Below are 23,199 nucleotides of genomic sequence, written 5' to 3'. Positions count from 1 at the left end.
GCTCATGCATGGCTGTGGTGATGCTCAGGCGTGGCTCACATGTGTTTGTGGCAGGTTTGGCACGTTTTTCAGGCATGCCTGGCCAGCAGTGCCAGCGTGGCTTTCACGTGCTTCAAGTGAGGCTGACCTGTGATTCAAGTGTGACTGGCACGTGGTTCAGGTGTGATTGGCACTTGGTTGTGGCCTGGCTGGCACGTGACTTTGGCACGGCGGAGACGTGAGTCAGGCGTGGCACACCCATTACTCAGTCGCGGCTGACACATGAGTCAGATGACTCGGTCTCTTGACACAGGTGTGGATGACAGGTCACGCAGGTGTGGTCGGCACAGGGTCCTTCATGGCCTTCGTGTGGTTCAGGGGTGGCTGCTGCATTTTTCATGCATGGGTGACTGGTGGTTCAGGCGTGGCTGACATGTGACTCAAGCATGTGTGAAACATGACACCGGTGTGGCAGACACATGACTCAGGCATGGCTGACACGTGACTCAGGCATTCTTCACACAGTATCCATGTGCGGCAGACGTGTGCTTTACATATGGCGACGTGGCATTCATGTGTGATTCCCACGTGAATCACAAGTTGTTGGCATGTGGCCTGAAATACTCAGGCATGTGTGGCACGTGGCTCACGCATGGCTCAGCCACGTTTCACGTGTGGCTCCCATGTGCCTCATGTGTGGTGCAAGCATTGAACATGCGTGCTTCACATGTGGTTCGAGTGTGTCACATGTGGTTCAGGCATGGTTCTGGGAGGCTCACACATGGTTCAGGTGTAGCTCAGGTGTGGCTCACAAATGACTCATGTGGAGGTCTCCTAGGGTTCAGGAGGGTTTCAGCCGTGATACAGGCGTGGCTCACAGGTGGTTCAGCAATGGCTCAGCCATGGCTCACACGTAATTCAGGCGTTCCTCACACCGGGGTCAGGTGTGGCTGACCCATGATTCAGGAGTTTGTCACTTATGGCTAAGACACGTGTCAGGTGAGGCTCAAGCTTGGCTGGGGCATTGCTCCGGCATTGCTCACACGTGGCTCTGGCGTTTGGGCTCGTGTCTCAGGCGTGGCCGACACGAGACTCAGGCGTTCCTGTCGTGTGTCTGAGGGATGGCATGCATTTTGTTGAGGTGTGGCTGATGTGTGTTTCAGGCATGGGGGACTGGTGGTGCAGGCGTGGCTGACATGGGACTCAGGCATGTGTGAAACATGCCAGGTGTTGGTGACATGTGATTCAGGCGTGGCTGACATGTGGTTCAGTCATGGCTATGTGATTGGCGCATCACCCAAACGTGATTCAGGGTGCGTGTCTGGCGAGTTCTTCAACCCTGGCTCACATGTGACACAGGCATGGCAGACATCTGGATCCGGAGTGTCTGAAACGTGACTCATGTGTGGCTCAAAGGCCATTCAGACGTGTCTGTCATGTGCTTCAGTTGTGGCTGACATGTGACCCAGGCGAGGCTGACACGTGATTCAGCAGTGGCTGCCCCGTGACTCAGGTGTGTGTTGCACGTGCTGTAGCTGTGGCTGACTCGTCGCTCAGGCATGGTTCACACGTGACTCAGTTGTGCCTGACTTGTGGTTCAGGTTTGGCTCACAGATTTTTCAGGTGTGCCTGATGCGTGGTTCAGGCATGACTGGCATGGGGCTCAGGTGTGGCCGGGGCGAGGTTCTGGTGTGGCTGGCACATGGGGCAGCAATGGGTGACAGGCATGTCAAGTGTTGGTGACACATGGCTCAGATGTGTCTGACATGTGGCTTCTGCGTGAGTCCACTGTGGCGGACGTGTGTTTCAGGTCTGGCTGGCTTGTGGTTCAGATGCGGATGGCATGTGTCTCAAGCAAGTCTGTACCAAGGTCGAGAGATGCTGGCTCGTTGTTCGGGGTCCGCTGGCACAAGGTCGGCACATGGCTCACACGTGGTTCACACCTGAGTGGCACGTGATGCCGGTGGGTCTACCATGTGGTTCAGTTGTGGCAGGAACTCGCTTCTGGCCTGGCTGTCATTTGATACAGGCGTGACTGCCGAATGGCTCTGGTTTGGCTGACATGTGTTTTAGGTGTGTATCACACGTGTTTCAAGGCTGGGTGATTTGTGTCTTGGGCATCGGTGACACGTGATTCGGGTGTGGCTGAGACACGGTTGTGGTGCAGTTGCCACATGGCTCAGGCATGGCTGACATGTGCTTCACTTGTGGCTGACACATTGTTCAGACGTGGCTGACAAGTGGCTCATGGGTGGCCACAGTGGGTCTCCTGTGTGTCTGAAATGTGACTCTGGATTGTCTGGCATGTGCTTCAGCCATGGGTCACATGTGATCCAGGCGCGGTTGACACGTGGCTCAGGAATGACTGAAACGGGACTCCTGCTTGGCTCCAACGTCATTCAGATGTGCCTGGCGTGTGCTTCAGTTGTGACTGACACGTGACTCAGCTGTGGCTGACACTTGACTCAGGCGTGCCTCACACCTGGAGCAGGAGTTGCTGACATGGGGCTCATGCGTGAGTGCAGTGTGGGTGACACGTGATTCAGGTGTGTGTGACACGTGTTCCAGTGGTGCGTGATGCTTCTTTCAGACCTCAGTGACACGTGATTCCTGTGTGGCTGACACTTGGTGTGTCGCAGTTGTGTGGCTGAGGCCTGTCTGACGCTGGGTTCTGACGTGGGTGACAGGTCTTTCAGGTGTGGCTGGCATGTGAATCACGCGTGGTGACACACGACTCAGGCATGGCTCACACGTCACTGAGAGATTCATCGCAAATTATCCATGTGTGGCAGACATGTGGTCACGCGTGTGTCACATGCCGTACAGGGGTGGCTCCCACGGGACTCACAAGTTGCTGAAACGTGGCTCCCACATACTCAGTCATTGCTGGCATGTGGCTCACGCATGGCTCCGCTGTGTTTCATGTGTGGCTCCCCTGTGGTTCATGTGTGGTTCAAGCATCGAACACCTGTGTTTGCCATGTGGGTCAGATGTGCTTCAAGGGTGTCTCCCCTGTGGTTCATGCATGGTTCAGATGTGGCTCACACATGGTTCAGGTGTAATTCAAGTGTGGCTAACACATGACTTGGGTGGGTCGCACATGGCAGAGGAGACTTTCACACGTGATTCAGGCATTTCTCACACGTGGTTCAGGCATAGCTCAGCCATGGCTCACACGTCATGAAGGCGTGCCACAGAACTGGCTCACATGTGGCTGGCCCATGATTCAGGCTTTTGTCAGGCATGGCTCTCACACGGCTCAGGTGTGGCTCATGCATGGATGTGGTGATGCTCAGGCGTGGCTCACATGTGTTTGTGGCAGGTTTGGCACGTTTTTCAGGCATGCCTGGCCAGCAGTGCCAGCGTGGCTTTCACGTGCTTCAAGTGAGGCTGACCTGTGATTCAAGTGTGACCGGCACGTGGTTCAGGTGTGATTGGCACTTGGTTGAGGCCTGGCTGGCACGTGACTTTGGCACGGCGGAGACATGAGTCAGGCGTGGCACACCCATTACTCAGTCGCGGCTGACACAGGAGTCAGATGACTAGACCTCTTGACACAGGTGTGGATGACAGGTCACGCAGGTGTGGTCGGCACATGGCCCTGCATGGCCTTCGTGTGGTTCAGGGGTGGCTGCTGCATGGTTCACGCATGGGTGACAGGTGGTTCAGGCGTGGCTGACATGTGACTCAAGCATGTGTGAAACATGACACCGGTGTGGCGGACACATGACTCAGGCATGGCTGACACGTGACTCAGGCATTCTTCACACAGTATCCATGTGCGGCAGACGTGGCATTCATGTGTGATTCCCACGTGAATCACAAGTTGCTGGCATGTGGCTTGACATACTCAGGCATGTGTGGCAGGTGGCTCACGCATGGCTCAGCCACGTTTCACGTGTGGCTCCCATGTGCCTCATGTGTGGTGCAAGCATTGAACATGCGTGCTTCACATGTGGTTCGAGTGTGTCACATGTGGTTCAGGCATGGTTCTGGGAGGCTCACACATGGTTCAGGTGTAGCTCAGGTGTGGCTCACAAATGACTCATGTGGAGGTCTCCTAGGGTTCAGGAGGGTGTCAGCCGTGATACAGGCGTGGCTCACAGGTGGTTCAGCAATGGCTCAGCAATGGCTCACACGTAATTCAGGCGTTCCTCACACCGGGGTCAGGTGGGGCTGACCCATGATTCAGGAGTTTGTCACTTATGGCTAAGACACGTGTCAGGTAAGGCTCAAGCTTGGCTGGGGCAGTGCTCCGGCATTGCTCACACGTGGCTCTGGCGTTTGGGCTCGTGTCTCAGGCGTGGCCGACATGAGACTCAGGCGTTTCTGACGTGTGTCTGAGGGATGGCATGCATTTTGTTGAGGTGTGGCTGATGTGTGTTTCAGGCATGGGGGACTGGTGGTGCAGGCGTGGCTGACATGGGACTCAGGCATGTGTGAAACATGCCAGGTGTTGGTGACATGTGATTCAGGCGTGGCTGACATGTGGTTCAGTCATGGCTATGTGATTGGCGCATCACCCAAACGTGATTCAGGCTGCGTGTCTGGCGAGTTCTTCAACCCTGGCTCACATGTGGCTCAGGCATGGCAGACATCTGGATCCGGAGTGTCTGAAACGTGACTCATGTGTGGCTCAAAGGCCATTCAGACGTGTCTGTCATGTGCTTCAGTTGTGGCTGACATGTGACCCAGGCGAGGCTGACACGTGATTCAGCAGTGGCTGCCCCGTGACTCAGGTGTGTGTTGCACGTGCTGTAGCTGTGGCTGACTCGTCGCTCAGGCATGGTTCACACGTGACTCAGTTGTGCCTGACTTGTGGTTCAGGTTTGGCTCACAGACTTTTCAGGTGTGCCTGATGCATGGTTCAGGCATGGCTGGCATGGGGCTCAGGTGTGGCCAGGGCGAGGTTCTGGTGTGGCTGGCACATGGGGCAGCAATGAGTGACCCGATGTCAAGTGTTGGTGACACATGGCTCAGATGTGTCTGACATGTGGCTTCTGCGTGAGTCCACTGTGGCGGACGTGTGTTTCAGGTGTGGCTGGCTTGTGGTTCAGATGCGGATGGCATGTGTCTCAAGCAAGTCTGTACCAAGGTCGAGAGATGCTGGCTCGTTGTTCGGGGTCCGCTGGCACAAGGTGGGCACATGGCTGACACGTGGTTCACACGTGACTGGCACGTGATGCCGGTGGGTCTACCATGTGGTTCAGTTGTGGCAGGAACTCGCTTCTGGCCTGGCTGTCATTTGATACAGGCGTGACTGCCGAATGGCTCTGGTTTGGCTGACATGTGTTTCAGGTGTGTATCACACGTGTTTCAAGGCTGCGTGATTTGTTTCTTGGGCATCGGTGACACGTGATTCGGGTGTGGCTGAGGCACGGTTGTGGTGCGGTTGCCACATGGCTCAGGCATGGCTGACATGTGCTTCACTTGTGGCTGACACATTGTTCAGACGTGGCTGACAAGTGGCTCAGGGGTGGCCACAGTGGGACTCCTGTGTGTCTGAAATGTGACTCTGGATTGTCTGGCATGTGCTTCAGCCATGGGTCACATGTGATCCAGGCGCGGTTGACACGTGGCTCAGGAATGACTGAAACGGGACTCCTGCTTGGCTCCAACGTCATTCAGATGTGCCTGGCGTGTGCTTCAGTTGTGACTGACACGTGACTCAGCTGTGGCTGTGACTTGACTAAGGCGTGCCTCACACCTGGAGCAGGAGTGGCTGACATGCAGCTCATGCGTGAGTGCGGTGTGGGTGACACGTGTTCCAGTCTTGCGTGATGCTTCTTTCAGACCTCAGTGACACGTGATTCCTGTGTGGCTGACACTTGGTGTGTCGCAGGTGACACATGGCTGAGGCGTGGCTGACGCTGGGTTCTGACGTGGGTGACAGGTTTTTCAGGTGTGGCTGGCATGTGAATCACGCGTGGTGACACACGACTCAGGCATGGCTCACACGTCAATGAGAGATTCATCGCAAATTATCCATGTTTGGCAGACATGTGGTCACGCGTGTGTCACATGCCGTACAGGGGTGGCTCCCACGGGACTCACAAGTTGCTGAAACATGGCTCCCACATACTCAGTCATTGCTGGCATGTGGTTCACGCATGGCTCAGCTGTGTTTCATGTGTGGCTCCCCTGTGGGTCATGTGTGGTTCAAGCATCGAACACGTGTGTTTCCCATGTGGGTCAGATGTGCTTCAAGGGTGTCTCCCCTGTGGTTCATGCATGGTTCAGATGTGGCTCACACATGGTTCAGGTGTAATTCAAGTGTGGCTAACACACGACTTGGGTCGGTCGCACATGGCAGAGGGGACTTTCACACGTGATTCAGGCACTTCTCACACGTGGTTCAGGCATAGCTCAACGACGGCTCACACGTGGTGCAGGCGTGCCACAGAACTGGCTCACATGTGGCTGGCCCATGATTCAGGCTTTTGTCAGGCATGGCTCTCACACGGCTCAGGTGTGGCTCATGCATGGATGTGGTGATGCTCAGGCGTGGCTCACATGTGTTTGTGGCAGGTTTGGCACGTTTTTCAGGCATGCCTGGCCAGCAGTGCCAGCGTGGCTTTCACGTGCTTCAAGTGAGGCTGACCTGTGATTCAAGTGTGACTGGCACGTGGTTCAGGTGTGATTGGCACTTGGTTGAGGCCTGGCTGGCACGTGACTTTGGCACGGCGGAGACGTGAGTCAGGCGTGGCACACCCATTACTCAGTCGCGGCTGACACAGGAGTCAGATGACTAGACCTCTTGACACAGGTGTGGATGACAGGTCACGCAGGTGTGGTCGGCACATGGTCCTGCATGGCCTTCGTGTGGTTCAGGGGTGGCTGCTGCATGGTTCACGCATGGGTGACAGGTGGTTCAGGCGTGGCTGACATGTGACTCAAGCATGTGTGAAACATGACACCGGTGTGGCGGACACATGACTCAGGCATGGCTGACACGTGACTCAGGCATTCTTCACACAGTATCCATGTGCGGCAGACGTGTGCTTTACATATGGCGACGTGGCATTCATGTGTGATTCCCACGTGAATCACAAGTTGCTGGCATGTGGCTTGACATACTCAGGCATGTGTGGCAGGTGGCTCACGCATGGCTCAGCCACGTTTCACGTGTGGCTCCCATGTGCCTCATGCGTGGTGCAAGCATTGAACATGCGTGCTTCACATGTGGTTCGAGTGTGTCACATGTGGTTCAGGCATTGTTCTGGGAGGCTCACACATGGTTCAGGTGTAGCTCAGGTGTGGCTCACAAATGACTCATGTGGAGGTCTCCTAGGGTTCAGGAGGGTGTCAGCCGTGATACAGGCGTGGCTCACAGGTGGTTCAGCAATGGCTCAGCCATGGCTCACACGTAATTCAGGCGTTCCTCACACCGGGGTCAGGTGGGGCTGACCCATGATTCAGGAGTTTGTCACTTATGGCTAAGACACGTGTCAGGTGAGGCTCAAGCTTGGCTGGGGCAGTGCTCCGGCATTGCTCACACGTGGCTCTGGCGTTTGGGCTCGTGTCTCAGGCGTGGCCGACATGAGACTCAGGCGTTTCTGACGTGTGTCTGAGGGATGGCATGCATTTTGTTGAGGTGTGGCTGATGTGTGTTTCAGGCATGGGGGACTGGTGGTGCAGGCGTGGCTGACATGGGACTCAGGCATGTGTGAAACATGCCAGGTGTTGGTGACATGTGATTCAGGCGTGGCTGACATGTGGTTCAGTCATGGCTATGTGATTGGCGCATCACCCAAACGTGATTCAGGGTGCGTGTCTGGCGAGTTCTTCAACCCTGGCTCACATGTGACACAGGCATGGTAGACATCTGGATCCGGAGTGTCTGAAACGTGACTCATGTGTGGCTCAAAGGCCATTCAGACGTGTCTGTCATGTGCTTCAGTTGTGGCTGACATGTGACCCAGGCGAGGCTGACACGTGATTCAGCAGTGGCTGCCCCGTGACTCAGGTGTGTGTTGCACGTGCTGCAGCTGTGGCTGACTCGTCGCTCAGGCATGGTTCAGACGTGACTCAGTTGTGCCTGACTTGTGGTTCAGGTTTGGCTCACAGATTTTTCAGGTGTGCCTGATGCGTGGTTCAGGCATGACTGGCATGGGGCTCAGGTGTGGCCGGGGCGAGGTTCTGGTGTGGCTGGCACATGGGGCAGCAATGGGTGACAGGCATGTCAAGTGTTGGTGACACATGGCTCAGATGTGTCTGACATGTGGCTTCTGCGTGAGTCCACTGTGGCGGACGTGTGTTTCAGGTCTGGCTGGCTTGTGGTTCAGATGCGGATGGCATGTGTCTCAAGCAAGTCTGTACCAAGGTCGAGAGATGCTGGCTCGTTGTTCGGGGTCCGCTGGCACAAGGTCGGCACATGGCTCACACGTGGTTCACACCTGAGTGGCACGTGATGCCGGTGGGTCTACCATGTGGTTCAGTTGTGGCAGGAACTCGCTTCTGGCCTGGCTGTCATTTGATACAGGCGTGACTGCCGAATGGCTCTGGTTTGGCTGACATGTGTTTCAGGTGTGTATCACACGTGTTTCAAGGCTGGGTGATTTGTGTCTTGGGCATCGGTGACACGTGATTCGGGTGTGGCTGAGACACGGTTGTGGTGCAGTTGCCACATGGCTCAGGCATGGCTGACATGTGCTTCACTTGTGGCTGACACATTGTTCAGACGTGGCTGACAAGTGGCTCATGGGTGGCCACAGTGGGTCTCCTGTGTGTCTGAAATGTGACTCTGGATTGTCTGGCATGTGCTTCAGCCATGGGTCACATGTGATCCAGGCGCGGTTGACACGTGGCTCAGGAATGACTGAAACGGGACTCCTGCTTGGCTCCAACGTCATTCAGATGTGCCTGGCGTGTGCTTCAGTTGTGACTGACACGTGACTCAGCTGTGGCTGACACTTGACTCAGGCGTGCCTCACACCTGGAGCAGGAGTTGCTGACATGCGGCTCATGCGTGAGTGCAGTGTGGGTGACACGTGATTCAGGTGTGTGTGACACGTGTTCCAGTGGTGCGTGATGCTTCTTTCAGACCTCAGTGACACGTGATTCCTGTGTGGCTGACACTTGGTGTGTCGCAGTTGTGTGGCTGAGGCCTGTCTGACGCTGGGTTCTGACGTGGGTGACAGGTCTTTCAGGTGTGGCTGGCATGTGAATCACGCGTGGTGACACACGACTCAGGCATGGCTCACACGTCACTGAGAGATTCATCGCAAATTATCCATGTGTGGCAGACATGTGGTCACGCGTGTGTCACATGCCGTACAGGGGTGGCTCCCACGGGACTCACAAGTTGCTGAAACGTGGCTCCCACATACTCAGTCATTGCTGGCATGTGGCTCACGCATGGCTCCGCTGTGTTTCATGTGTGGCTCCCCTGTGGTTCATGTGTGGTTCAAGCATCGAACACCTGTGTTTGCCATGTGGGTCAGATGTGCTTCAAGGGTGTCTCCCCTGTGGTTCATGCATGGTTCAGATGTGGCTCACACATGGTTCAGGTGTAATTCAAGTGTGGCTAACACACGACTTGGGTGGGTCGCACATGGCAGAGGAGACTTTCACACGTGATTCAGGCATTTCTCACACGTGGTTCAGGCATAGCTCAGCCATGGCTCACACGTCATGAAGGCGTGCCACAGAACTGGCTCACATGTGGCTGGCCCATGATTCAGGCTTTTGTCAGGCATGGCTCTCACACGGCTCAGGTGTGGCTCATGCATGGATGTGGTGATGCTCAGGCGTGGCTCACATGTGTTTGTGGCAGGTTTGGCACGTTTTTCAGGCATGCCTGGCCAGCAGTGCCAGCGTGGCTTTCACGTGCTTCAAGTGAGGCTGACCTGTGATTCAAGTGTGACTGGCACGTGGTTCAGGTGTGATTGGCACTTGGTTGAGGCCTGGCTGGCACGTGACTTTGGCACGGCGGAGACATGAGTCAGGCGTGGCACACCCATTACTCAGTCGCGGCTGACACAGGAGTCAGATGACTAGACCTCTTGACACAGGTGTGGATGACAGGTCACGCAGGTGTGGTCGGCACATGGCCCTGCATGGCCTTCGTGTGGTTCAGGGGTGGCTGCTGCATGGTTCACGCATGGGTGACAGGTGGTTCAGGCGTGGCTGACATGTGACTCAAGCATGTGTGAAACATGACACCGGTGTGGCGGACACATGACTCAGGCATGGCTGACACGTGACTCAGGCATTCTTCACACAGTATCCATGTGCGGCAGACGTGGCATTCATGTGTGATTCCCACGTGAATCACAAGTTGCTGGCATGTGGCTTGACATACTCAGGCATGTGTGGCAGGTGGCTCACGCATGGCTCAGCCACGTTTCACGTGTGGCTCCCATGTGCCTCATGTGTGGTGCAAGCATCGAACATGCGTGCTTCACATGTGGTTCGAGTGTGTCACATGTGGTTCAGGCATGGTTCTGGGAGGCTCACACATGGTTCAGGTGTAGCTCAGGTGTGGCTCACAAATGACTCATGTGGAGGTCTCCTAGGGTTCAGGAGGGTGTCAGCCGTGATACAGGCGTGGCTCACAGGTGGTTCAGCAATGGCTCAGCAATGGCTCACACGTAATTCAGGCGTTCCTCACACCGGGGTCAGGTGGGGCTGACCCATGATTCAGGAGTTTGTCACTTATGGCTAAGACACGTGTCAGGTAAGGCTCAAGCTTGGCTGGGGCAGTGCTCCGGCATTGCTCACACGTGGCTCTGGCGTTTGGGCTCGTGTCTCAGGCGTGGCCGACATGAGACTCAGGCGTTTCTGACGTGTGTCTGAGGGATGGCATGCATTTTGTTGAGGTGTGGCTGATGTGTGTTTCAGGCATGGGGGACTGGTGGTGCAGGCGTGGCTGACATGGGACTCAGGCATGTGTGAAACATGCCAGGTGTTGGTGACATGTGATTCAGGCGTGGCTGACATGTGGTTCAGTCATGGCTATGTGATTGGCGCATCACCCAAACGTGATTCAGGCTGCGTGTCTGGCGAGTTCTTCAACCCTGGCTCACATGTGGCTCAGGCATGGCAGACATCTGGATCCGGAGTGTCTGAAACGTGACTCATGTGTGGCTCAAAGGCCATTCAGACGTGTCTGTCATGTGCTTCAGTTGTGGCTGACATGTGACCCAGGCGAGGCTGACACGTGATTCAGCAGTGGCTGCCCCGTGACTCAGGTGTGTGTTGCACGTGCTGTAGCTGTGGCTGACTCGTCGCTCAGGCATGGTTCACACGTGACTCAGTTGTGCCTGACTTGTGGTTCAGGTTTGGCTCACAGACTTTTCAGGTGTGCCTGATGCGTGGTTCAGGCATGGCTGGCATGGGGCTCAGGTGTGGCCAGGGCGAGGTTCTGGTGTGGCTGGCACATGGGGCAGCAATGAGTGACCCGCATGTCAAGTGTTGGTGACACATGGCTCAGATGTGTCTGACATGTGGCTTCTGCGTGAGTCCACTGTGGCGGACGTGTGTTTCAGGTGTGGCTGGCTTGTGGTTCAGATGCGGATGGCATGTGTCTCAAGCAAGTCTGTACCAAGGTCGAGAGATGCTGGCTCGTTGTTCGGGGTCCGCTGGCACAAGGTGGGCACATGGCTGACACGTGGTTCACACGTGACTGGCACGTGATGCCGGTGGGTCTACCATGTGGTTCAGTTGTGGCAGGAACTCGCTTCTGGCCTGGCTGTCATTTGATACAGGCGTGACTGCCGAATGGCTCTGGTTTGGCTGACATGTGTTTCAGGTGTGTATCACACGTGTTTCAAGGCTGCGTGATTTGTTTCTTGGGCATCGGTGACACGTGATTCGGGTGTGGCTGAGGCACGGTTGTGGTGCGGTTGCCACATGGCTCAGGCATGGCTGACATGTGCTTCACTTGTGGCTGACACATTGTTCAGACGTGGCTGACAAGTGGCTCAGGGGTGGCCACAGTGGGACTCCTGTGTGTCTGAAATGTGACTCTGGATTGTCTGGCATGTGCTTCAGCCATGGGTCACATGTGATCCAGGCGCGGTTGACACGTGGCTCAGGAATGACTGAAACGGGACTCCTGCTTGGCTCCAACGTCATTCAGATGTGCCTGGCGTGTGCTTCAGTTGTGACTGACACGTGACTCAGCTGTGGCTGTGACTTGACTCAGGCGTGCCTCACACCTGGAGCAGGAGTGGCTGACATGCAGCTCATGCGTGAGTGCGGTGTGGGTGACACGTGTTCCAGTCTTGCGTGATGCTTCTTTCAGACCTCAGTGACACGTGATTCCTGTGTGGCTGACACTTGGTGTGTCGCAGGTGACACATGGCTGAGGCGTGGCTGACGCTGGGTTCTGACGTGGGTGACAGGTTTTTCAGGTGTGGCTGGCATGTGAATCACGCGTGGTGACACACGACTCAGGCATGGCTCACACGTCAATGAGAGATTCATCGCAAATTATCCATGTGTGGCAGACATGTGGTCACGCGTGTGTCACATGCTGTACAGGGGTGGCTCCCACGGGACTCACAAGTTGCTGAAACATGGCTCCCACATACTCAGTCATTGCTGGCATGTGGTTCACGCATGGCTCAGCTGTGTTTCATGTGTGGCTCCCCTGTGGGTCATGTGTGGTTCAAGCATCGAACACGTGTGTTTCCCATGTGGGTCAGATGTGCTTCAAGGGTGTCTCCCCTGTGGTTCATGCATGGTTCAGATGTGGCTCACACATGGTTCAGGTGTAATTCAAGTGTGGCTAACACACGACTTGGGTCGGTCGCACATGGCAGAGGGGACTTTCACACGTGATTCAGGCACTTCTCACACGTGGTTCAGGCATAGCTCAACGACGGCTCACACGTGGTGCAGGCATGCCACAGAACTGGCTCACATGTGGCTGGCCCATGATTCAGGCTTTTGTCAGGCATGGCTCTCACACGGCTCAGGTGTGGCTCATGCATGGATGTGGTGATGCTCAGGCGTGGCTCACATGTGTTTGTGGCAGGTTTGGCACGTTTTTCAGGCATGCCTGGCCAGCAGTGCCAGCGTGGCTTTCACGTGCTTCAAGTGAGGCTGACCTGTGATTCAAGTGTGACTGGCACGTGGTTCAGGTGTGATTGGCACTTGGTTGAGGCCTGGCTGGCACGTGACTTTGGCACGGCGGAGACGTGAGTCAGGCGTGGCACACCCATTACTCAGTCGCGGCTGACACAGGAGTCAGATGACTAGACCTCTTGACACAGGTGTGGATGACAGGTCACGCAGGTGTGGTCGGCACATGGTCCTGCATGGCCTTCGTGTGGTTCAGGGGTGGCTGCTGCATGGTTCACGCATGGGTGACAGGTGGTTCAGGCGTGGCTGACATGTGACTCAAGCATGTGTGAAACATGACACCGGTGTGGCGGACACATGACTCAGGCATGGCTGACACGTGACTCAGGCATTCTTCACACAGTATCCATGTGCGGCAGACGTGTGCTTTACATATGGCGACGTGGCATTCATGTGTGATTCCCACGTGAATCACAAGTTGCTGGCATGTGGCTTGACATACTCAGGCATGTGTGGCAGGTGGCTCACGCATGGCTCAGCCACGTTTCACGTGTGGCTCCCATGTGCCTCATGTGTGGTGCAAGCATTGAACATGCGTGCTTCACATGTGGTTCGAGTGTGTCACATGTGGTTCAGGCATTGTTCTGGGAGGCTCACACATGGTTCAGGTGTAGCTCAGGTGTGGCTCACAAATGACTCATGTGGAGGTCTCCTAGGGTTCAGGAGGGTGTCAGCCGTGATACAGGCGTGGCTCACAGGTGGTTCAGCAATGGCTCAGCCATGGCTCACACGTAATTCAGGCGTTCCTCACACCGGGGTCAGGTGGGGCTGACCCATGATTCAGGAGTTTGTCACTTATGGCTAAGACACGTGTCAGGTGAGGCTCAAGCTTGGCTGGGGCAGTGCTCCGGCATTGCTCACACGTGGCTCTGGCATTTGGGCTCGTGTCTCAGGCGTGGCCGACATGAGACTCAGGCGTTTCTGACGTGTGTCTGAGGGATGGCATGCATTTTGTTGAGGTGTGGCTGATGTGTGTTTCAGGCATGGGGGACTGGTGGTGCAGGCGTGGCTGACATGGGACTCAGGCATGTGTGAAACATGCCAGGTGTTGGTGACATGTGATTCAGGCGTGGCTGACATGTGGTTCAGTCATGGCTATGTGATTGGCGCATCACCCAAACGTGATTCAGGCTGCGTGTCTGGCGAGTTCTTCAACCCTGGCTCACATGTAGCTCAGGCATGGCAGACATCTGGATCCGGAGTGTCTGAAACGTGACTCATGTGTGGCTCAAAGGCCATTCAGACGTGTCTGTCATGTGCTTCAGTTGTGGCTGACATGTGACCCAGGCGAGGCTGACACGTGATTCAGCAGTGGCTGCCACGTGACTCAGGTGTGTGTTGCACGTGCTGTAGCTGTGGCTGACTCGTCGCTCAGGCATGGTTCACACGTGACTCAGTTGTGCCTGACTTGTGGTTCAGGTTTGGCTCACAGACTTTTCAGGTGTGCCTGATGCGTGGTTCAGGCATGGCTGGCATGGGGCTCAGGTGTGGCCAGGGCGAGGTTCTGGTGTGGCTGGCACATGGGGCAGCAATGAGTGACCCGCATGTCAAGTGTTGGTGACACATGGCTCAGATGTGTCTGACATGTGGCTTCTGCGTGAGTCCACTGTGGCGGACGTGTGTTTCAGGTCTGGCTGGCTTGTGGTTCAGATGCGGATGGCATGTGTCTCAAGCAAGTCTGTACCAAGGTCGAGAGATGCTGGCTCGTTGTTCGGGGTCCGCTGGCACAAGGTGGGCACATGGCTCACACGTGGTTCACACGTGACTGGCACGTGATGCCGGTGGGTCTACCATGTGGTTCAGTTGTGGCAGGAACTCGCTTCTGGCCTGGCTGTCATTTGATACAGGCGTGACTGCCGAATGGCTCTGGTTTGGCTGACATGTGTTTCAGGTGTGTATCACAAGTGTTTCAAGGCTGGGTGATTGTGTTTTGGGCATCAGTGACACGTGATTCGGGTGTGGCTGAGACACGGTTGTGGTGCGGTTGCCACATGGCTCAGGCATGGCTGACATGTGCTTCACTTGTGGCTGACACATTGTTCAGACGTGGCTGACAAGTGGCTCAGGGGTGGCCACAGTGGGACTCCTGTGTGTCTGAAATGTGACTCTGGATTGTCTGGCATGTGCTTCAGCCATGGGTCACATGTGATCCAGGCGCGGTTGACACGTGGCTCAGGAATGACTGAAACGGGACTCCTGCTTGGCTCCAACGTCATTCAGATGTGCCTGGCGTGTGCTTCAGTTGTGACTGACACGTGACTCAGCTGTGGCTGTCACTTGACTCAGGCGTGCCTCACACCTGGAGCAGGAGTGGCTGACATGCAGCTCATGCGTGAGTGCGGTGTGGGTGACACGTGTTCCAGTCTTGCGTGATGCTTCTTTCAGACCTCAGTGACACGTGATTCCTGTGTGGCTGACACTTGGTGTGTCGCAGGTGACACATGGCTGAGGCGTGGCTGACGCTGGGTTCTGACGTGGGTGACAGGTTTTTCAGGTGTGGCTGGCATGTGAATCATGCGTGGTGACACACGACTCAGGCATGGCTCACACGTCAATGAGAGATTCATCGCAAATTATCCATGTGTGGCAGACATGTGGTCACGCGTGTGTCACATGCCGTACAGGGGTGGCTCCCACGGGACTCACAAGTTGCTGAAACATGGCTCCCACATACTCAGTCATTGCTGGCATGTGGTTCACGCATGGCTCAGCTGTGTTTCATGTGTGGCTCCCCTGTGGGTCATGTGTGGTTCAAGCATCGAACACGTGTGTTTCCCATGTGGGTCAGATGTGCTTCAAGGGTGTCTCCCCTGTGGTTCATGCATGGTTCAGATGTGGCTCACACATGGTTCAGGTGTAATTCAAGTGTGGCTAACACACGACTTGGGTCGGTCGCACATGGCAGAGGGGACTTTCACACGTGATTCAGGCACTTCTCACACGTGGTTCAGGCATAGCTCAACGACGGCTCACACGTGGTGCAGGCGTGCCACAGAACTGGCTCACATGTGGCTGGCCCATGATTCAGGCTTTTGTCAGGCATGGCTCTCACACGGCTCAGGTGTGGCTCATGCATGGATGTGGTGATGCTCAGGCGTGGCTCACATGTGTTTGTGGCAGGTTTGGCACGTTTTTCAGGCATGCCTGGCCAGCAGTGCCAGCGTGGCTTTCACGTGCTTCAAGTGAGGCTGACCTGTGATTCAAGTGTGACTGGCACGTGGTTCAGGTGTGATTGGCACTTGGTTGAGGCCTGGCTGGCACGTGACTTTGGCACGGCGGAGACGTGAGTCAGGCGTGGCACACCCATTACTCAGTCGCGGCTGACACAGGAGTCAGATGACTAGACCTCTTGACACAGGTGTGGATGACAGGTCACGCAGGTGTGGTCGGCACATGGTCCTGCATGGCCTTCGTGTGGTTCAGGGGTGGCTGCTGCATGGTTCACGCATGGGTGACAGGTGGTTCAGGCGTGGCTGACATGTGACTCAAGCATGTGTGAAACATGACACCGGTGTGGCGGACACATGACTCAGGCATGGCTGACACGTGACTCAGGCATTCTTCACACAGTATCCATGTGCGGCAGACGTGTGCTTTACATATGGCGACGTGGCATTCATGTGTGATTCCCACGTGAATCACAAGTTGCTGGCATGTGGCTTGACATACTCAGGCATGTGTGGCAGGTGGCTCACGCATGGCTCAGCCACGTTTCACGTGTGGCTCCCATGTGCCTCATGCGTGGTGCAAGCATTGAACATGCGTGCTTCACATGTGGTTCGAGTGTGTCACATGTGGTTCAGGCATTGTTCTGGGAGGCTCACACATGGTTCAGGTGTAGCTCAGGTGTGGCTCACAAATGACTCATGTGGAGGTCTCCTAGGGTTCAGGAGGGTGTCAGCCGTGATACAGGCGTGGCTCACAGGTGGTTCAGCAATGGCTCAGCCATGGCTCACACGTAATTCAGGCGTTCCTCACACCGGGGTCAGGTGGGGCTGACCCATGATTCAGGAGTTTGTCACTTATGGCTAAGACACGTGTCAGGTGAGGCTCAAGCTTGGCTGGGGCAGTGCTCCGGCATTGCTCACACGTGGCTCTGGCGTTTGGGCTCGTGTCTCAGGCGTGGCCGACATGAGACTCAGGCGTTTCTGACGTGTGTCTGAGGGATGGCATGCATTTTGTTGAGGTGTGGCTGATGTGTGTTTCAGGCATGGGGGACTGGTGGTGCAGGCGTGGCTGACATGGGACTCAGGCATGTGTGAAACATGCCAGGTGTTGGTGACATGTGATTCAGGCGTGGCTGACATGTGGTTCAGTCATGGCTATGTGATTGGCGCATCACCCAAACGTGATTCAGGGTGCGTGTCTGGCGAGTTCTTCAACCCTGGCTCACATGTGACACAGGCATGGTAGACATCTGGATCCGGAGTGTCTGAAACGTGACTCATGTGTGGCTCAAAGGCCATTCAGACGTGTCTGTCATGTGCTTCAGTTGTGGCTGACATGTGACCCAGGCGAGGCTGACACGTGATTCAGCAGTGGCTGCCCCGTGACTCAGGTGTGTGTTGCACGTGCTGCAGCTGTGGCTGACTCGTCGCTCAGGCATGGTTCAGACGTGACTCAGTTGTGCCTGACTTGTGGTTCAGGTTTGGCTCACAGATTTTTCAGGTGTGCCTGATGCGTGGTTCAGGCATGACTGGCATGGGGCTCAGGTGTGGCCGGGGCGAGGTTCTGGTGTGGCTGGCACATGGGGCAGCAATGGGTGACAGGCATGTCAAGTGTTGGTGACACATGGCTCAGATGTGTCTGACATGTGGCTTCTGCGTGAGTCCACTGTGGCGGACGTGTGTTTCAGGTCTGGCTGGCTTGTGGTTCAGATGCGGATGGCATGTGTCTCAAGCAAGTCTGTACCAAGGTCGAGAGATGCTGGCTCGTTGTTCGGGGTCCGCTGGCACAAGGTCGGCACATGGCTCACACGTGGTTCACACCTGAGTGGCACGTGATGCCGGTGGGTCTACCATGTGGTTCAGTTGTGGCAGGAACTCGCTTCTGGCCTGGCTGTCATTTGATACAGGCGTGACTGCCGAATGGCTCTGGTTTGGCTGACATGTGTTTCAGGTGTGTATCACACGTGTTTCAAGGCTGGGTGATTTGTGTCTTGGGCATCGGTGACACGTGATTCGGGTGTGGCTGAGACACGGTTGTGGTGCAGTTGCCACATGGCTCAGGCATGGCTGACATGTGCTTCACTTGTGGCTGACACATTGTTCAGACGTGGCTGACAAGTGGCTCATGGGTGGCCACAGTGGGTCTCCTGTGTGTCTGAAATGTGACTCTGGATTGTCTGGCATGTGCTTCAGCCATGGGTCACATGTGATCCAGGCGCGGTTGACACGTGGCTCAGGAATGACTGAAACGGGACTCCTGCTTGGCTCCAACGTCATTCAGATGTGCCTGGCGTGTGCTTCAGTTGTGACTGACACGTGACTCAGCTGTGGCTGACACTTGACTCAGGCGTGCCTCACACCTGGAGCAGGAGTTGCTGACATGCGGCTCATGCGTGAGTGCAGTGTGGGTGACACGTGATTCAGGTGTGTGTGACACGTGTTCCAGTGGTGCGTGATGCTTCTTTCAGACCTCAGTGACACGTGATTCCTGTGTGGCTGACACTTGGTGTGTCGCAGTTGTGTGGCTGAGGCCTGTCTGACGCTGGGTTCTGACGTGGGTGACAGGTCTTTCAGGTGTGGCTGGCATGTGAATCACGCGTGGTGACACACGACTCAGGCATGGCTCACACGTCACTGAGAGATTCATCGCAAATTATCCATGTGTGGCAGACATGTGGTCACGCGTGTGTCACATGCCGTACAGGGGTGGCTCCCACGGGACTCACAAGTTGCTGAAACGTGGCTCCCACATACTCAGTCATTGCTGGCATGTGGCTCACGCATGGCTCCGCTGTGTTTCATGTGTGGCTCCCCTGTGGTTCATGTGTGGTTCAAGCATCGAACACCTGTGTTTGCCATGTGGGTCAGATGTGCTTCAAGGGTGTCTCCCCTGTGGTTCATGCATGGTTCAGATGTGGCTCACACATGGTTCAGGTGTAATTCAAGTGTGGCTAACACACGACTTGGGTGGGTCGCACATGGCAGAGGAGACTTTCACACGTGATTCAGGCATTTCTCACACGTGGTTCAGGCATAGCTCAGCCATGGCTCACACGTCATGAAGGCGTGCCACAGAACTGGCTCACATGTGGCTGGCCCATGATTCAGGCTTTTGTCAGGCATGGCTCTCACACGGCTCAGGTGTGGCTCATGCATGGATGTGGTGATGCTCAGGCGTGGCTCACATGTGTTTGTGGCAGGTTTGGCACGTTTTTCAGGCATGCCTGGCCAGCAGTGCCAGCGTGGCTTTCACGTGCTTCAAGTGAGGCTGACCTGTGATTCAAGTGTGACTGGCACGTGGTTCAGGTGTGATTGGCACTTGGTTGAGGCCTGGCTGGCACGTGACTTTGGCACGGCGGAGACATGAGTCAGGCGTGGCACACCCATTACTCAGTCGCGGCTGACACAGGAGTCAGATGACTAGACCTCTTGACACAGGTGTGGATGACAGGTCACGCAGGTGTGGTCGGCACATGGCCCTGCATGGCCTTCGTGTGGTTCAGGGGTGGCTGCTGCATGGTTCACGCATGGGTGACAGGTGGTTCAGGCGTGGCTGACATGTGACTCAAGCATGTGTGAAACATGACACCGGTGTGGCGGACACATGACTCAGGCATGGCTGACACGTGACTCAGGCATTCTTCACACAGTATCCATGTGCGGCAGACGTGGCATTCATGTGTGATTCCCACGTGAATCACAAGTTGCTGGCATGTGGCTTGACATACTCAGGCATGTGTGGCAGGTGGCTCACGCATGGCTCAGCCACGTTTCACGTGTGGCTCCCATGTGCCTCATGTGTGGTGCAAGCATTGAACATGCGTGCTTCACATGTGGTTCGAGTGTGTCACATGTGGTTCAGGCATGGTTCTGGGAGGCTCACACATGGTTCAGGTGTAGCTCAGGTGTGGCTCACAAATGACTCATGTGGAGGTCTCCTAGGGTTCAGGAGGGTGTCAGCCGTGATACAGGCGTGGCTCACAGGTGGTTCAGCAATGGCTCAGCAATGGCTCACACGTAATTCAGGCGTTCCTCACACCGGGGTCAGGTGGGGCTGACCCATGATTCAGGAGTTTGTCACTTATGGCTAAGACACGTGTCAGGTAAGGCTCAAGCTTGGCTGGGGCAGTGCTCCGGCATTGCTCACACGTGGCTCTGGCGTTTGGGCTCGTGTCTCAGGCGTGGCCGACATGAGACTCAGGCGTTTCTGACGTGTGTCTGAGGGATGGCATGCATTTTGTTGAGGTGTGGCTGATGTGTGTTTCAGGCATGGGGGACTGGTGGTGCAGGCGTGGCTGACATGGGACTCAGGCATGTGTGAAACATGCCAGGTGTTGGTGACATGTGATTCAGGCGTGGCTGACATGTGGTTCAGTCATGGCTATGTGATTGGCGCATCACCCAAACGTGATTCAGGCTGCGTGTCTGGCGAGTTCTTCAACCCTGGCTCACATGTGGCTCAGGCATGGCAGACATCTGGATCCGGAGTGTCTGAAACGTGACTCATGTGTGGCTCAAAGGCCATTCAGACGTGTCTGTCATGTGCTTCAGTTGTGGCTGACATGTGACCCAGGCGAGGCTGACACGTGATTCAGCAGTGGCTGCCCCGTGACTCAGGTGTGTGTTGCACGTGCTGTAGCTGTGGCTGACTCGTCGCTCAGGCATGGTTCACACGTGACTCAGTTGTGCCTGACTTGTGGTTCAGGTTTGGCTCACAGACTTTTCAGGTGTGCCTGATGCGTGGTTCAGGCATGGCTGGCATGGGGCTCAGGTGTGGCCAGGGCGAGGTTCTGGTGTGGCTGGCACATGGGGCAGCAATGAGTGACCCGCATGTCAAGTGTTGGTGACACATGGCTCAGATGTGTCTGACATGTGGCTTCTGCGTGAGTCCACTGTGGCGGACGTGTGTTTCAGGTGTGGCTGGCTTGTGGTTCAGATGCGGATGGCATGTGTCTCAAGCAAGTCTGTACCAAGGTCGAGAGATGCTGGCTCGTTGTTCGGGGTCCGCTGGCACAAGGTGGGCACATGGCTGACACGTGGTTCACACGTGACTGGCACGTGATGCCGGTGGGTCTACCATGTGGTTCAGTTGTGGCAGGAACTCGCTTCTGGCCTGGCTGTCATTTGATACAGGCGTGACTGCCGAATGGCTCTGGTTTGGCTGACATGTGTTTCAGGTGTGTATCACACGTGTTTCAAGGCTGCGTGATTTGTTTCTTGGGCATCGGTGACACGTGATTCGGGTGTGGCTGAGGCACGGTTGTGGTGCGGTTGCCACATGGCTCAGGCATGGCTGACATGTGCTTCACTTGTGGCTGACACATTGTTCAGACGTGGCTGACAAGTGGCTCAGGGGTGGCCACAGTGGGACTCCTGTGTGTCTGAAATGTGACTCTGGATTGTCTGGCATGTGCTTCAGCCATGGGTCACATGTGATCCAGGCGCGGTTGACACGTGGCTCAGGAATGACTGAAACGGGACTCCTGCTTGGCTCCAACGTCATTCAGATGTGCCTGGCGTGTGCTTCAGTTGTGACTGACACGTGACTCAGCTGTGGCTGTCACTTGACTCAGGCGTGCCTCACACCTGGAGCAGGAGTGGCTGACATGCAGCTCATGCGTGAGTGCGGTGTGGGTGACACGTGTTCCAGTCTTGCGTGATGCTTCTTTCAGACCTCAGTGACACGTGATTCCTGTGTGGCTGACACTTGGTGTGTCGCAGGTGACTCATGGCTGAGGCGTGGCTGACGCTGGGTTCTGACGTGGGTGACAGGTTTTTCAGGTGTGGCTGGCATGTGAATCATGCGTGGTGACACACGACTCAGGCATGGCTCACACGTCAATGAGAGATTCATCGCAAATTATCCATGTGTGGCAGACATGTGGTCACGCGTGTGTCACATGCCGTACAGGGGTGGCTCCCACGGGACTCACAAGTTGCTGAAACATGGCTCCCACATACTCAGTCATTGCTGGCATGTGGTTCACGCATGGCTCAGCTGTGTTTCATGTGTGGCTCCCCTGTGGGTCATGTGTGGTTCAAGCATCGAACACGTGTGTTTCCCATGTGGGTCAGATGTGCTTCAAGGGTGTCTCCCCTGTGGTTCATGCATGGTTCAGATGTGGCTCACACATGGTTCAGGTGTAATTCAAGTGTGGCTAACACACGACTTGGGTCGGTCGCACATGGCAGAGGGGACTTTCACACGTGATTCAGGCACTTCTCACACGTGGTTCAGGCATAGCTCAACGACGGCTCACACGTGGTGCAGGCGTGCCACAGAACTGGCTCACATGTGGCTGGCCCATGATTCAGGCTTTTGTCAGGCATGGCTCTCACACGGCTCAGGTGTGGCTCATGCATGGATGTGGTGATGCTCAGGCGTGGCTCACATGTGTTTGTGGCAGGTTTGGCACGTTTTTCAGGCATGCCTGGCCAGCAGTGCCAGCGTGGCTTTCACGTGCTTCAAGTGAGGCTGACCTGTGATTCAAGTGTGACTGGCACGTGGTTCAGGTGTGATTGGCACTTGGTTGAGGCCTGGCTGGCACGTGACTTTGGCACGGCGGAGACGTGAGTCAGGCGTGGCACACCCATTACTCAGTCGCGGCTGACACAGGAGTCAGATGACTAGACCTCTTGACACAGGTGTGGATGACAGGTCACGCAGGTGTGGTCGGCACATGGTCCTGCATGGCCTTCGTGTGGTTCAGGGGTGGCTGCTGCATGGTTCACGCATGGGTGACAGGTGGTTCAGGCGTGGCTGACATGTGACTCAAGCATGTGTGAAACATGACACCGGTGTGGCGGACACATGACTCAGGCATGGCTGACACGTGACTCAGGCATTCTTCACACAGTATCCATGTGCGGCAGACGTGTGCTTTACATATGGCGACGTGGCATTCATGTGTGATTCCCACGTGAATCACAAGTTGCTGGCATGTGGCTTGACATACTCAGGCAT

This window comes from Equus caballus, chromosome X (genome assembly GCF_041296265.1).
Source record: "Equus caballus isolate H_3958 breed thoroughbred chromosome X, TB-T2T, whole genome shotgun sequence".
Lineage (NCBI taxonomy): Eukaryota > Metazoa > Chordata > Mammalia > Perissodactyla > Equidae > Equus > Equus caballus.
This window is presented reverse-complemented; position numbering follows the sequence as displayed.